The following is a 15,601-nucleotide window of genomic DNA, read 5'->3' on the forward strand; positions in this document are numbered from 1 at the left end:
TAAGAAATTCTTTCCAATGCCTCCTTGTCAAGCTTAGGCATCGTCGAACAGCCCCTCTGGCTGTCGGAAATATTCTTCATGGTGCCTACCCATGCCATTGGAAAGTGTAATCAAGGGAATAGTGTTCACTCTTTGTTCAAACAGAAATGCAAAATTTCATAACATTCCTGAAGAAAAAGCTAATCACAATACAGTAATCGATGACTGTGGAACAGTATTGCTGATTTTGTATGCTTAGTTTACGATTTGCCACTAAAGGTCCCAGAAAATCCCTTGGCAGAACCCCCAAAGTACACCTGAAAATCAGTGCTCCATTTGAGACTAATTTTACTGTCCAAACATTTGCACTACATTTCTTTAAAATATTTAGCTCGATAACCTGAAACCCCTATTAATGTTTATTTAGTCCTACTATCTTTTTGCACAGCTTGACTGGGCCTATGTGTATAAGAATTTACTACTGACCACTCAATTTCCCCAACATTTCCTGTAAACAACAAATTAACGTCAAATGAAGTTAAAGGCTTTGCACATTTCCGTAACTAGATGTGGTCTAGTAATGAAGTACTGCAAATTGAAATGTTCTATAAGCATTCATAAGTTTATTACATTTCTAATTTGTGCTGCAATCATTTGTCCGCCAACTGAGCATCGATATGTTAATTCAAAAAATGGATGTTGCTTTTCATTTCATTTGTTATGCAAAGGGACCCGTGGCTTAAGCTATACACAGGAAAGACCACCCACGGGCCATCCTCATAACTATACTCCAGCTCAGGCCCCCAACTGACACCTTCAGAACATTCACACACCAAGCATTCCTCCACAGTCATCGGAGCTGTCACTCCTAGACTTGCACCACCATTGCAGTCAGTAGTCAATGTTCAGTCCCAGTCTAGAGCCTAAGGTGATAAAAGCGCAAGTCCTGTCAGAAAAACAAGAAAAAGGCCATTCTGTCTGGGGTCAAGTGCACAACCTCTGGCTGAGAAAGTGGCAATATTACGAGAATATATCATGGTCCAAATATAGAGACAAAAGAAAATAAATGATGACGTCCATGCATTGTGGCCAATCCTGTCCCCGTACCGCTATGAGGTAGATGTTTCAAAATGATGCTTATGGTTCCCCTTGCCGTCAACTTCAAAAACTAGCCTTTGTTTGTCAGCAACATAAATGCATTGACGTGGTGCAATTTAAGATTTTCAAGAGCACAAGGATGGTAGGTGAATACACAGTGCATTGGGACACAAGCAGTTTCAATTGGTGCATGCTTTTTATTTACACCGTCGCACTTCTCTGTTAACACAATCAACATATAAAAATAAATGGGAAGAATTCTTGAAACATCCTCTTTTTTGTTGATCATACTTCAGAACATTTATGCCATCGCCTTTGCTTCATAAGACGTTCTGCCTAACAGCCCACTTAAGAAAAGCTTTTAAGTTTTCTTTGTGTGCCCCAAAGGATGCACACCCACCCGATCCCATGGTGTGGGGATCCATTTCAGTTAAGGAGGTTGTAATGCCCTAGTTCCATCAGTTTGTGTTATGTACAACGTGTTGCCTGGATTTCCTGGGATGTTTGACTGTGAGGAACAGGTTGTAGAGGGTTGACAGAATGTTATCTGGATTGTCTTGGATATTTGCGTGGGACAAGTTGTAGAGGATAGGCAGCATGTTATCTGGATTTTCTGGGACGTTTGATTATGAGGAACAGGTTGTAGAGGGTTGTCGGAATGTTATCTGGATTGTCTTGGATGTCTGCATGGCACAGGTTGTTGAGGGTAGACAGCATGTTATCTGGATTTCTTGGGATGTTTGATTGTGAGGGACAGGTCATGAGCGTAGACAGCAGGTTACCTGAATTTCTTGGGACGTTTGATTGTGAAACGCAGGTTGTTGAGGGTAGGCAGAGTTCCTGGGATGTTTGATTATGATAAACAGGTTGTAGAGGGTTGTTGGAATGTTATCTGGATTTTATTGGATGTTTGGTGGGACAAGTTGCTGAGAGTAGACAGCATGTTATCTGGATTTCTTGGGACGTTTGATTGTGAGGGAAAGGTTGTAAGGTCAAACCGCATGTTATTTGGATTTTCTTGGATGTATGTGTGGGACAGGTTGTTGAGGGTAGACAGCATGTTATCTGGATTTCCTGGGGCATTTGATTATGAGGGACAGGTTGCAGAGGGTTTACAGAATGTTATCTGGATTTTCTTGGATGTCTACATGGCACAGGTTGTTGAGGGTAGACAGCATGTTATCTGGATTTCTTGGGACGTTTGATTGTGACGGGCAGATCGTGAGGGTAGAGAGCAGGTTACCTGGATTTTTTGGGACGTTTGATTGTGAAACACAGGTTATTGAGGGTAGGCAGCATGTTATCTGGATTTCCTGGGAAATTTGATTATGGGGAACAAGTTGTAGAGGGTTGGTGGAATGTTATCTGGATTTTATTGGATGTTTGGTGGGACAAGTTGCTGAGGGTAGACAGCATGTTATCTGGATTTCTTGTGACGTTTTATTGTGAGGGACAGGTTGTGAGGGTACACCGCATGTTATCTGGATTTTCTTGGATGTTTGCGGGGGACAGGTTGTGGAGGGTAGACAGCATGTTATCTGGAATTCCTCAGATGTTTTATTATGAGGGATAGGTTGTAGAGGGTTAATGGAATGTTATCTGGATTTTCTTGGATGTTTGCATGGGACAGGTTGTTGAGGGTAGACCGCATTTTATCTGGATTTCTTGGGACGTTTGATTGTGAGGGACAGGTTGTGAGGGCAGACAGCATTTTACCTGGATTTTCTGGGACGTTTGATTGAGAGGGACAGGTTGTGAGGGTAGACAACATATTATCTGGATTTCCTGGGACATTTGATTTTTAGGGACAGGTTGTAGAGGGTTGACAGAATGTTATCTGGATTTTCTTGGATGTTTGTGTGGGACAGGTTGTTGAGGGTAGACAGCATGTTATCTGGATTTCTTGGGGTGTTTCTTTTGAGGGACAGGTTTTGAGGGTAGACAGCGTGTTTCCTGGATTTTCTGGGATGTTGGATTGTAAGGGAAGGGACAGGTTGTGACGGTAGACAACGTGTTATCTGGATGTCCTTGGAAGTTTGATTATGAAGCACATGTTGTGAAGGTAGATAGCATGTTATCTGGATTTCCTGGGATGTTTGATTGAGAGGGACTGGTTGTAGAGGGTTGACATAATGTTATATAGATTTTCTTGGATGTTGTGTGGGACAGGTTGTTGAGGGTGGACATCATGTTATCTGGATTTCCTGGGACGTTCGATTATGAGGAATAGGTTGTAGAGGGTTGACGGAATGTTATCTGGATTTTCTTGGCTGTTTGCATGGGACAGGTTGTTGAGGGTAGAAAACATGTTATCTGGATTTCTTGGGACATTTGATTGTGAGGGACAGGTTGTGAGGGTAGACAGCATGCTACCTGGATTTTCTGCGGCGTTTGATTGTGAGGGGCAAGTTGTGAGGGTAGACAACGTGTTATCTGGATTTTCTGGGACGTTTCATTTTGAGGGACAGGTTGTATAGGGTTGATAGAATGTTATCCAGATTTTCTTGGATGTCGCGTGGGACAGGTTGCGAGGGTAGACAGCATGTTAGGATTACCTCAGATGAACAAGTTACTTACCAACTGTAACGTTTTTTTCGACTGGATGTTCCTCCCATGTATTCCTCATCTTATGATAACTCGTTGTCCCCTGCTTCGCTGCTTCGGAATTTTTTTTTCTCTCGGCAGAGGGCTCTGTGCTCGAGGTTGTGGCGTCGATTGTCCCTCGGCGGACTCCGTACTCTGTCGACGTCACCGATGGTATGAATAGCTCAAGCCGCGCCCATTGCTTCAGTTCTGTTTTTTCGATGAAACATATAGGAGGAACACCCAGGCGTGCCCCATAACTGATGCACTCATCGTGAGAGGAAAGTGTAAGAAAACGTAAACTGTACTCTGGGGTAGGATGGGAGGGTCGATGAGGAATACGTGGGAGGAACATCCAGTCGAAAGAACGTTACAATTGGTAAGTAACTTGTTCTTCGAATGGATTGTGTCCTCCCACGTATTCCTCATCTTATGATAGACTCCCATAGCAGTGACAATTTTGGAGGCGGGAGTACTAGTCTCAGTTTTCGTGAACAGAATGCAGAACTGCCTTGGCAAATAATCCCTCATTGGAGGAGGCAGTATCCAAGCAGTAATGCTTGACAAAAGTATGCATTGTTTTCCAAGTTGCAGCTGCACAAATATCTGCTGTCGGGACTCCCCTCTTTAGAGCCGCAGAAGTAGCCATTCCCCTTGTAGAATGTGCACGAAGCCTATCTGGTGGGTCTTTTCCCGCTAATCTGTAGCATTCAATTATGGCTAAGATGATCCAGCGGGATATGGTCTGTTTTGTTACAGATAAGCCTAGTTCATGACCAGTATAACCCACAAATAGTTGGTCATCTTGTCTCAATTTAGACATCCTTGAGATGTAAAAACTAAGAGCCCTCTTAGGATCTAGTCTGTGCAGTCTCTCCTCTTCCTTGCCCAAATAAGGAGGAGGATAAAAAGTTGGTAGTACTATTTTTTGTGACAAATGGAGGTCCGAAACTACCTTTGGTAAGAATGAAGGTTTAACTTTAAGGACTACATTATCCTTATAAAAAATAGTATATGGTGGTTTGCATGAGAGAGTCTGAAGTTGACTAACCCTGCGGGCTGATGATAGGGCCATAAGAGGGACAGTTTTTAGTGTTAAAAGCCTCAATGGACATCAGTGCAGAGGCTCAAAAAGTATGCAAGTCAAGAATTTTAATACTAAATTTAAGTCCCAAGTTGGGACATGAAAAGGTATTGGAGGGTATACGTTAGTAAGTCCTTTTAAGAATTGAATTATTAATGGTATTTTGAAATATGAAACCTCTTCCTAGGTGCGCTTGAAAATGCGCAGCAAGGTATCCTTTGATTGTTCCTATCTGGAGCCCCAGATCGGCTAGATGTAATAGAAAAGAGAGCACTACTGGAGTGCCACATTGAAAAGGGTCCACATCCTTATCTTTGCACCAGTTACTAAACCTGTTCCAGCGACATCGATACAAAGATTTTGTTGCTGGCCTTCTGGCTGAAAGCAAGACTTCCATTACGTCATCTGGAAGATCCCAATCCTTGTATCTCAACCTCTCAGAAACCATGCATGAAGGTTGAGTGTCTTGACCTCTGGATGGAGAACCCGACCTTCCTCTTGCGAGAGAAGATCCTCTCTTTGCGGAAGACGTATTGGAGGGCAGATGGACATGTCTAGAAGGTCCGGGTACCACATCCTCCTGGCCCAATCCGGGGCAATTAGGATCATGGTTTTCCTGAACTTTCTCAACCTCCTGATTACTTGAGGAATCACGGGGACTGGGGGAAACGCGTACAGCAGTGGAAACTTCCACTCCACTAGGAATGCGTCTCCAAGAGCTCCTCTTTGAGGAAATTCCCTTGAGCAGTACTGATCGCACTTCCGGTTGATCGCGGTGGCAAACAGATCCACTTGAGGGGTTCCCCAAAGGGCGAAGATCTCCAAAAGGACTTCCTGAACCAGCTCCCACTGTGAGAGACCGTGCTCTGCCTGCTCAGAGCGTCTGCCGCCGTGTTCTTCTCTCCGGCTAGGTGAATTGCCGAAAGAGATTCCTTCTCGTATTGCCCAGAACCATAGCTGCATCGCCTCTCTGCACAGAGGTAGTGACCATACTCCTCTTCTTTTGTTGAGGTAGTACATGGCCACTGTGTTGTCCGTCATTATCAGGACATTCTTTCCCTGTACAGAGGGCAGAAAGGCCTTCAGCGCTAGTGTGATTGCCCTCAGCTTCAAAAGGTTGATGTGTAGTTTAGACTCCGATGGAGACCAACGACCGCTGATTGTCAGATCGTTGGTGTGTGCTCCCCACCCTGTGAGTGAGGCGACCGTCACTACTGTTATCTCCGGCCATGGTTGCCAAAAAGACTCTCCGTTGAGAATGTTGTCGTTGCAAGCGCACCATAGAAGATCCAGAGCAACTGCGCTCGGGACTTGCAGAAGATCCGACATATTCCCTACGAACTGGGACCACTGAGTTCTGAGTGCATTCTCAACCTGGCCTCTGGTACTAGGAAATTTCAGGATGCCATGACGCCGAGCAACCTGAGAAAATCAAAGGCCGGTAGACGTTGGGCATTCTGGAATTTTGTTACCATCTGCTGGATGTGGAGAGCTCTCACTTCGGGAGGCGAGGCTTTTCCTGAGGAAGTGTCCAAGACTGCTCCGATAAACTGGAGCTTCGTGGATGGTATCATGTGGGACTTCTTGAAATTGAGGGAGAAGCCCAATTTGTGGAGGAAGTGGCAGGTGATCGAAAGATGTTCCTGAGCTTGTTCTGGAGAACTTGCTCTGATCAACCAGTCATCCATGTAGGGATATATGTGAACACCTCCTCTCCTGAGACTCGCTGCCACAACCGCCAACAGTTTGGTGAAAACCCTTGGGCGGAGGTCAACCCGAATGGCAGAACTAGAAACTGATAATGAGAATTGCCAATCGCGAACCTCAGGTACTTTCTGTGCTTTGGATGGATTGGCACATGAAAGTAAGCATCCTGAAGGTCCAATGATACCAACCAATCTTGGAGTTGGAGAGCCCGAACGATCTGAGAAAGAGTCACCATCTTGAACTTGTCCTTCCTGAGGAACTTGTTCAAGTTTCTCAAGTCCAAGATGGGTCTCAGTCCTCCGTCCTTTTTTGGAATGAGAAAATATGGGGAGTACCAACCCCTGTTCCTCTCCGCTACAGGTACCAGTTCTATGCCACCTTTCTCTAGCAGGGTTAAAATTTCCTGCAACAGGAGCGGATCTGGAATTTTGACGGAGTTGGCTCCCGGTGGATGATTCTGAGACCTTTTTAGAAAGGGGAGACAGTAACCTTGGGCTACTGTTTCCAGTGCCCAAGCATCTGAGGTAATGCCCCGCCATTCCTTCAGATGCTGAGAGATCCTGCCTCCCACTGGTGTTTTGTGCAACAAGGTCTCAGGGGGATTTGGAGGTGGCTGCAGGAGTGGCTGAGGGTACAGATGCCGCTCCTGAGGCTGATTTTGCACCTCTTCCTCGTGCTCCACGAGGGAAGTTTCTTTTGCCCCTTTGCGAAGCATGTCCTCTTCCTCTACCCAAAGAGGAGTAGTATCGAAAAGAACGACCCCTCCAGGAAGATGAGCCGGAATAGGGTTTTAGAGGCAGGCACATAGAGGCGCTAAGCGATTTAGCTGCCGCTTTCGAGGTCTGAAGTTTTTCTAGGCTTTCATCAGCCTTGCTGCCAAACAGCCTCGACCCATCAAAGGGCATGTTAAGGAGTCTGGCTTGCACATCTGGTGCAAAACCCGACTTCCTCAACCACGCAAATCTGCGAAGCACAACGCTTGCAGCCATGGACCTGCTGATACTATCAGCAGTATCCAGTCCAGACTGGAGACATTCTCCCATTGCCTTCTTCCCGTCTTTGACTATATTCAGGAAGCCTTCCCTTTCCTCACCTTCCGGAATATGATTAGCCACCGCCGAAATACAGTCCCACAGGGTATGGGTAAACCTGGCCAGGGTACAGGTGACATTTGTCGATTTAAGGGCCATACTGCCTGACGTGAAAACTTTACTTGCCCATGCATCAACTTTTTTATCCTCTCTATCTGGAGGAATAGTGGGATATGCAGTTTGTTTTGATGTAGATGCTCCCTGTATGACTAGACTTTCTGGAGTCGGATGCTTATTTAAGTATTCAGGATCCGTTCCAGCTGGTCTATATTTTTTTGGAAAAGTGCTATCTGCAGCAGCAATACTCTCTGGTTTACCCCAGTTTTTCTCCACCGTTCTTCGAAGGGCCCTGTGAAAGGGGAGAACTGGATCTTTTTGAGGCCCTCTGACAATTATATCCGTCATGTCATCCTGTTCAAAAACGGGTGAAGTGTTACCCCAACCCATATATTCTATTACTCTGGTCATAAGACCCCTTTACCCAGCATCTGCATGCTCTGCAGGATCAGGTCTGGCAAACTCTAATTCTGGAGAGGTGTCAATTCCACTGGCAGAATGTAGAGTATCACTCAGGTCTCTCATTCTAGATTCCTGGTCAATAGGTTCCTCAGGAACTTGCTTTGTGCCATAAAAAACTCCAAAAGGAGTAACTTTGTCTTCTTCTGAGACAGATTCCTCATAAATTGAGGACATGGACTTAAAAAAGTCTGACCTGGGCAAAGGAGTGAATCTCCTTTCTTCTTCTACCATACGCGTCTTAGAGGCTTCCCTCCCCACCGACAGTTTACCTCTCCTCTCACGAAGAGCTTTCTCAGTCATGGATTGGCAGGAACCGCAGTCGTCAATTCGGTGACTGGAACCGAGACACCAGAGACAAACCCGGTGGGGATCCGTGATCGACATTTTTTATCCACATTCTACACACTTCTTGAACCCAGTCTTGGGTGTCAAAGGAGTTGAAGATGACAACATTTTCTTCACAGAAAATCTGAAGCGCGCTGTTCTCGATAGCGAAGCGATCGGAAAAATGGAACTGAAGCAACGGGCGCGGCTCGAGCTATTTATACCATCGGTGACGTCGACAGAGTACGGAGTCCGTCAAGGGACAATCGATGCCACGACCTCCAGCACAGCGCCCTCTGCCGAGAAAAAAAAATTAAAAAAAATAAAAAAAATTCCGAAGCAGCAAAGCTGGGGACAACGAGTTATCATAAGATGAGGAATACGTGGGAGGACACAATCCATTCGAAATTTGATTATGAGGGGCAGGTTGTAGAGGGTTGACGGAATGTTATCTGGATTTTCTTGGATGTTGGCGTGGGATAGGTTATTGAAGGTATACAGCATGCGACCTGTATTCTCTGGGACGTTTTATTGTGAGGGATAGGTTGTGAGGGTAGACAACGTGTTATCTAGATTTCCTGGGACGTATGATTGTGAGGGACAAGTTGTAGAGGGTTGCCAGAATGCTATCCAGATATGCATGGATGTTGCGTGGGACAGGTTGTGAGGGTACACAGCATGTTATCTGGATTTCCTCAGATGTTTGATTATGAGGGACATATTGTAGTGGGTTGACGGAATGCTATCTGGATTTTCCTGAATGTTTGCGTGGGACAGGTTGTTGAGGGTAGACAGCATGTTATCTGGATTTCTAGGGGTTTTTGATGGTGAGGGACAGGTTTTGAGGGTAGACAGCATGTTACATGGATTTTCTGGGATGTTGGATTGTGAGGGAAGGGACAGGTTGTGAGGGTAGACAACGTGTTATCTGGATTTCCTGGGACGTTTGATTATGAGGAACAGGTTGTAGAGGGTTGACGGAATGTTATCTGGATTTTCTTGGATGTTTGCATGGGAGAGGTTGTTGAGGGTAGAAAGCATGTTATCTGGATTTCTTGTGGTGTTTGATTGTGAGGGACAGGTCGTGTGGGTAGACGGCATGCTACCTGGATTTTCTGGGGCGTTTGACTGTGAGGGGCAAGATGTGAGGTTAGACAACTTGTTATCTGGATTTCCTGGGAAGTTTGATTTTGAGGGACGGGTTGTATAGGGTTGACAGAATGTTATCCACATTTTCTTGGATGTCCTGTGGGACAGGTTGCGAGGGTAGACAGCATGTTATCTGGATTTCCTCAGATATTTGATTATGAGGGACAGGTTGTAGAGAGTTGACAGAATGTTATCTGGGTTTTCTTAGATGTTTGCGTGGGACAGGTTGTTGAGGGTAGACAGCAAGTTATCTGGATTTCCTGGGATGTTTGATTATGAGGGATAGGTTTTGAGGGTAGACAACGTGTTATCTAGATTTCCTGGGATGTTTAATTGTGAGGGACTGGTTGTAGAGGGTTGACAGAATGTTATCTGGATTGCGTGGGACAAGTTGTTGAGGGTAGACATAATTTCATCTGGATTTCTTGTGTCATTTGGTTGTGAGGGACAGATTGTGAGCGTAGACAGCATGTTACCTGGATTTTCTGGGATGTTGGATTGTTAGGGACAGGTTGTGAGGGTAGACAACGTGTTATCTGGAAGTTCTGGGACGTTTGATTATGAGGGGCAAGTTGGGAAAGTAGACAACATGTTATCTGGATTTCCTGGGATGTTTGATTGTGACTGACAGGTTGTAGAGGGTTGACAGAATGTCATACGGATTTTCTTGGATGTTGCGTGTGACAGGTTGTTGAGGGTGGACATCATGTTATCTGAATTTTCTTGGGGTGTATGACTGTGAGGGACATTCTGTGAGGGTAGACAGCTTGTTATCTGAATTTCTTGGGACACTTGATTATGATGGCCAAGTTGTAGAGGGTTGACATCATGTTATCTGGATGTTTGCGTGGGACAAGTTGTTGAGGGTAGATATCATGTTATCTGGATTTCTTGGGGTGTTTGATTGTGAGGGACAGGTTGAGAAGGTAGACAACATATTATCTGGATTTCCTGGGATGTTTGATTGTGAGGAACAGGTTGTAGAGTGTTGACAGAATGTTATAGGGATTTTCTTGGATGCTGTGTGGGAGAGACTGTTGTGGGTGGACAGCATGTTCTCTGGATTTCTTGGGGCATTTGACTGTGAGGGACAGGTTGTGAGGGTAGACAGCTTGTTATCTAGATTTCTTAGGGAGTTTGATTGTGAGGGACAGGTTGTAGAGGGTTGACAGAATGTTATCTGGATTTTCTTGGATGTGTGCATGGGACAGGTTGTTGACGGTAGACAACATGCTATCTGGATTTCCTGGGACATTTGATTGTGCTTTGCAGGTGCTGCTAGACAGCATGCTGTGTGCAAGTGGAGTGAGTAGCTGATGTCTCAAAACTATAGCACAAAGTCTTATAGGTGGGGAGTAGTTAATTGGGCGGTGGCTATGAAAGGTACTAGTGGCTCATTGACAGTGGCTGCAAAAAAGTCCAGGCATCCTTGACAGTGTACCCACAAGCACGGATGTCATTTGGGGGCCACCAGGGGTCACACCTGCGACCCCTGGGGTCTCCCTTCCTACCCCAGTGGTCTCCTTTGCTACCCCTAAAAACAAAAAAACATATTTTTAAAATTGACGGTCCTGGGCTGTGGGCAGCACCATGTAGCTCTTTGTTTCTGGAATGGCTGGCTTTCTTTTTCAGGCCCCTTAAAAACAAAAAGGGGGGTTCACAAGTGTAACACGTTGAGCAGTGACCATAAAGAAGAACGAATAGGAATAACACCTAATTTGTCTTTCTGGAATTCTATGCAATAATTGCTAGACTCATTAAAGATTTATTTCAGGCACAATTCAGGGGGTGATTTAATTTGTTCTCAAACACCTCAAATTCACAATGCAGGCAAAAACCTCCAAAAAGCATTTAGAGTAGAATAAGCATCCATTTCGGACTATGCATTTTGCTTTTCGCAAGTTGCAGTTATAGCATGTTTTTTTCTGCCGTTGTCTCTGTTACAATCATCACAAGACATTTCATCTCGGTGTCCTGAGTCACTTGCCAAAATCCTTGTTCATAAAAGCTTGTGTGCATTGTAGAAATGTTTGACCATAGCACATAAAGTGGCCCCTTGATTTCATTGTGCCACAATTAATGCTTTGTTGTAATGTGTCTATCTTTCCTATCTCAGTGGCATTCTGTTCAGGGTGTTTGATTGCATGTATGCGGTAACAAGTGTCCAGAGTACGGGATGACGTGTGAGTGCGCTGCTTTCCCTGCGTTACTCTAATCTTTAATACACAGTTATGAACCCTCCCAATGGTACATATTTTGCCAACCTCTGAAGCCTGAAAAGTAGATCCACGTAGGCTTGACATGTGGCCAACTTTGCACCAGACCTGCAGATGAAATGGCCTGCTGTTAAATCTCAGTTACCAGTTTAATGGTACAGATTGTAATTTGCTTTCTGACTTTGAGAACAATCAGACATGTAATTGTTCATTTTACTATAGCCGGTAAACTAGCTCTAGCTGGTAAGATAGCTTAGTTGTTTGAGCTCTCACTGTTGTGATGTGTGTGTGATCTGCAAGTTGCAGGTTCGAATCCTGGCAAGGCCAACTCAGCCTTTCATCCTTCCTACATTGATAAAGAGAACTAGCACAGGTTGGGTGATATTGTATGTGTATTTTTTCTATATAAAGCGCTTAAGCGTAAGTGCTATATAATAACACATCATTATCATTTGCCCTTGGATGTCTGCTTGCATTCACAATAATTTGGTAATATCGCTTCTCGGCCTTTTGGCTAAGATCAAGTGTAGTACCCGTTTGGGAATTTTTGTGGGATCTCTATGAGTTCCTGAAGTTGTGTTGCAGTTTACCCAGGGTTTGCCTGGGCCCGGTAGTTGGGCACCGTTGTTTCGGTGGCCCCCAGAAGGAAGATAAATAGAAAAACAAATCTAAGAAAAAAAACAATAATTTGGTAATATGGGACTCTACACACTGATATTAATGATATATATGGTGATCCATTCTTGTATGAAATGTGTATCACATTACAGTGATATCGTAAACCATATTTTTCGTAGTGTACTTAGGGACAATGCTATGTGATGCAACTTCCTGTTTTCTCAATGGGGGAAAGGTCGTGTTCCATCGTTTCCCGTGATATCACTTCAGGGTGGCGTCAAATGACATCACTTCCTGTGAAATCGTCAGAGGTCAAGGGTTGTGTGATGTCACTTCCGCTACCCCTGGCATTTTGGTGAAATGACCTCCCTGCTGGCAATGTGTCCTACTTATTTATTTCGTGACCCCTTTTCTCTAGGTTTTCATTCCCTCTTCTTCCATCACGTGGATTCTTCCCCTCCCATTCCTGCTGCATGTGCTTCGTTCTCGTGCCTTGTAGAAATCGATGTACTGCTGAGTCACCCCGCTTCCTGTTACCGAGCCACTGCCACCCACAGCTGTCTGGAAAACATGCCACTTCCGCCCAGAGAAGGCCATGGTTGTGACTCACGAGACAGTTTACTGTTTTCAAAGTAATCTTGGGACAGTGGATGGAGCCAGCCTTCTACCACCGCCATCCAATCTTTGCCTTTTCCCATTTTCCAGTCACTCATAATACAGTGAAACTTCCTGAAAGGCTTGCTTAAGCCCTGCACACAACAAGAGTGGAACGAGCATGTGAGAGGCCCAGGCAGGGCCAAAAGGAAAGTGCAGATGGCGGCAAGGATTGAGCAAGCCAGGTCCCGATTAGACTTGTATCCACATGGAGGAAATAAAGCTCGTTTGTATCAAGGGGAAAGTGCCAGAACAGCCAGGCTAGAACTTGAAAGGAGAGTGAAGGGTAGGGTTGCCAGATTTAAAAAGTAAAAAAACAGGGCACGGCAACTAACATAAAAGTAGGACTAACTCTTTAAAGTGACTGTCAAGGCACTACACTTCAATAGCTTTTGGAGGAGAAGCATGGACGTCATTTATGGGTCACCAGGGGTTGCAACTGGGACCCCTGAGGTCTCCCTTGCTACCCCTGTGGTCTTCCTGGCTACCCCTAAAAAAAAAAAAATCCGAAAAAAAGATGTTTTTGTTTTAGGTTTATAGGCTGTGGCCAGCAGCATGTGGCTCTTTGTTTCTGGAGTGGCTGGTTTTCTGATAGCTATAGCCGGTAAGATAGCTCAGTGGGTTGAGCGCTGGCTGCTGCAATGTGTGTGTGATCTGCAGGTTGCAGGCCCGACTCCCAGCAAGGTCAATTCAGCCTTTCATTCTGCTGAGGTAGATAAATGAGTACCAACACAGGTTGGCTGATATTGTATGTACACTTGTTCTGTACGAACACATCATTAGCATTAGGCCTTGGACCTCTGCTTGCATTCACAGAGATTTGGTATAATGTGCCTATACGCACTGATATTAATGATACACATAGTGATCCATTCTTGTATGAAATGTATATCACTTTGCAGTGATGTGATATAACCATATTTTTCGTAGTCTACTCAGAAACAATGTTATGTGTTGCCACTTCCTGTTTTGTCGAGGGGTGAAAAGTCATGTTCCATCGCTTCCCATGATGTCACTTTGGGGTGGGGTCAAATGTAATCACTTCCTGTGACGTCATCGGAGGTCAACGGTCGTGTGATGTCACTTCCGCTACCTCTGGCATTTTGGTGAAATGACGTCTCTGAGGAGAAGGGGGTTTAAGTGTTACTGTTCAAAGAAACACATATTATAATGAATTTATCACAAACTAACACTATCTTAGGGTGTAAAATGCAGCATTTCTTTTTTGCAAGATTGTGCATTCCTGCTTGCCAGCTATGAAGACCTACTACAAAATAAACGGGACCACTGCAGTTTCCAATGGGAACATAATCTTTAGAAAGGGAGACAGAGCACCAAATACTGTGACAGTCCCGGCAAAACCGGGACGTCTGGTCACCCTAGTGAAGGGCCCAAAAAAAGGGAGAAGAGCTCCCCCGCAGAAAGTGGAGCACAAATGGAGCACTTAGGTTCTAGGAGGAAAAAAACAACATCGATCACCAAATGCTGAGCTAGCTCGGCAAAGCCAACACTTTTTGGCTTTTCTAAAGGGACCTCCTTCTGCCGTGCAGTCCTCCTCCCAGGTCCTAGAAAGAGAGATCCCGGAGGCGGCCTTCCTGTTCTGATGCATCACAGTCGTGGGAGAGGAGGGCAGTGCTTCTAGACTGCCACAGTCTCACTCCCCGCCCATCCCGCCCACGTCACCAGCTGTGCATGCTACAGCATACATATCTATAACCATGTGCTTGGTTCCTCTGCTTGGTACTAAAGCGGGGCCGAACCGCGAAGCCAAAACAATGTAACCTCACTAGCACCACCTCTGTGAAGAAACAAATGATGGAGCAAAAGTGCCACCCATGAACGAAAAAAACTGACGCCGATAACGTGATACCTGTAAGCCAGAACTAATGGTGCCTTTAAAGGCCCACCTTTGAGATAAACCTAAGCAGCCTATGAGATGAAACTAGGCAGCCTATGATATGAAACTAAGTAGCCTATGAGATGAAACTGATGATGATGCTTGAGCACTATTTCTGAGCCACAACAATAGCCCAAAGTGCCACCCATTAGCCATAACTTAGGTGGTGCCACAGATGAGGCAGGACTGTTTAGTGAAAGTGTACATTATGTGAGAAAAACTATGAATCCTGAGGTTACCTGAGGACTTTGTCTACCTCTCACACCCCATTTCTGTCACTGCACTCACTATGCCACAATATTTGCCTCTGAGCTCCCGAAAACCAGAACAAGTCCTGCCTAAGAGTAAAGTCTTGCTACATCCTTTTACATTGTCCATTGGACAGGACCTTATGCGATTGAGACCATTTACAGTAACTCGCACATCGGATAAGTCATCTTGAGAGCATCTCGTGCAGTGCTTAATTTGTGTGGATGTTTGCCAGGGCTCAGCCTTGGCACTTATTTCTGAGCACTGGCACTTATTTGAGAGCTACGGCACTTATTGTCTCAGACTCATATTTATTATGAAGTGCTGATAGCCAGAGCATCCATCAACCCCAATGAGCAGGTGTAATCTGAAGTTTAACCCGAAACCAGTTGACACTGTGGGGAGCAGCTGTGGGTGGTGTAGCAATGGTGGG

At 45.1% G+C, this 15,601-nt stretch overlaps 1 protein-coding gene and 1 pseudogene across 2 annotated transcripts in view; both read left to right on the plus strand.

Annotated features, from left to right (window-relative positions):
* The window catches only part of FBXL16 (F-box and leucine rich repeat protein 16), a 522,147-nt gene that overhangs the window by 269,362 nt on the left and 237,184 nt on the right, over positions 1-15,601 (plus strand). The window lies entirely within an intron of this gene.
* LOC138570450 (U2 spliceosomal RNA) lies at positions 12,245-12,311 on the plus strand (annotated as a pseudogene).

This window comes from Ambystoma mexicanum, chromosome 2q (genome assembly GCF_040938575.1).
Source record: "Ambystoma mexicanum isolate Mex_15411 chromosome 2q, UKY_AmexF1_1, whole genome shotgun sequence".
Lineage (NCBI taxonomy): Eukaryota > Metazoa > Chordata > Amphibia > Caudata > Ambystomatidae > Ambystoma > Ambystoma mexicanum.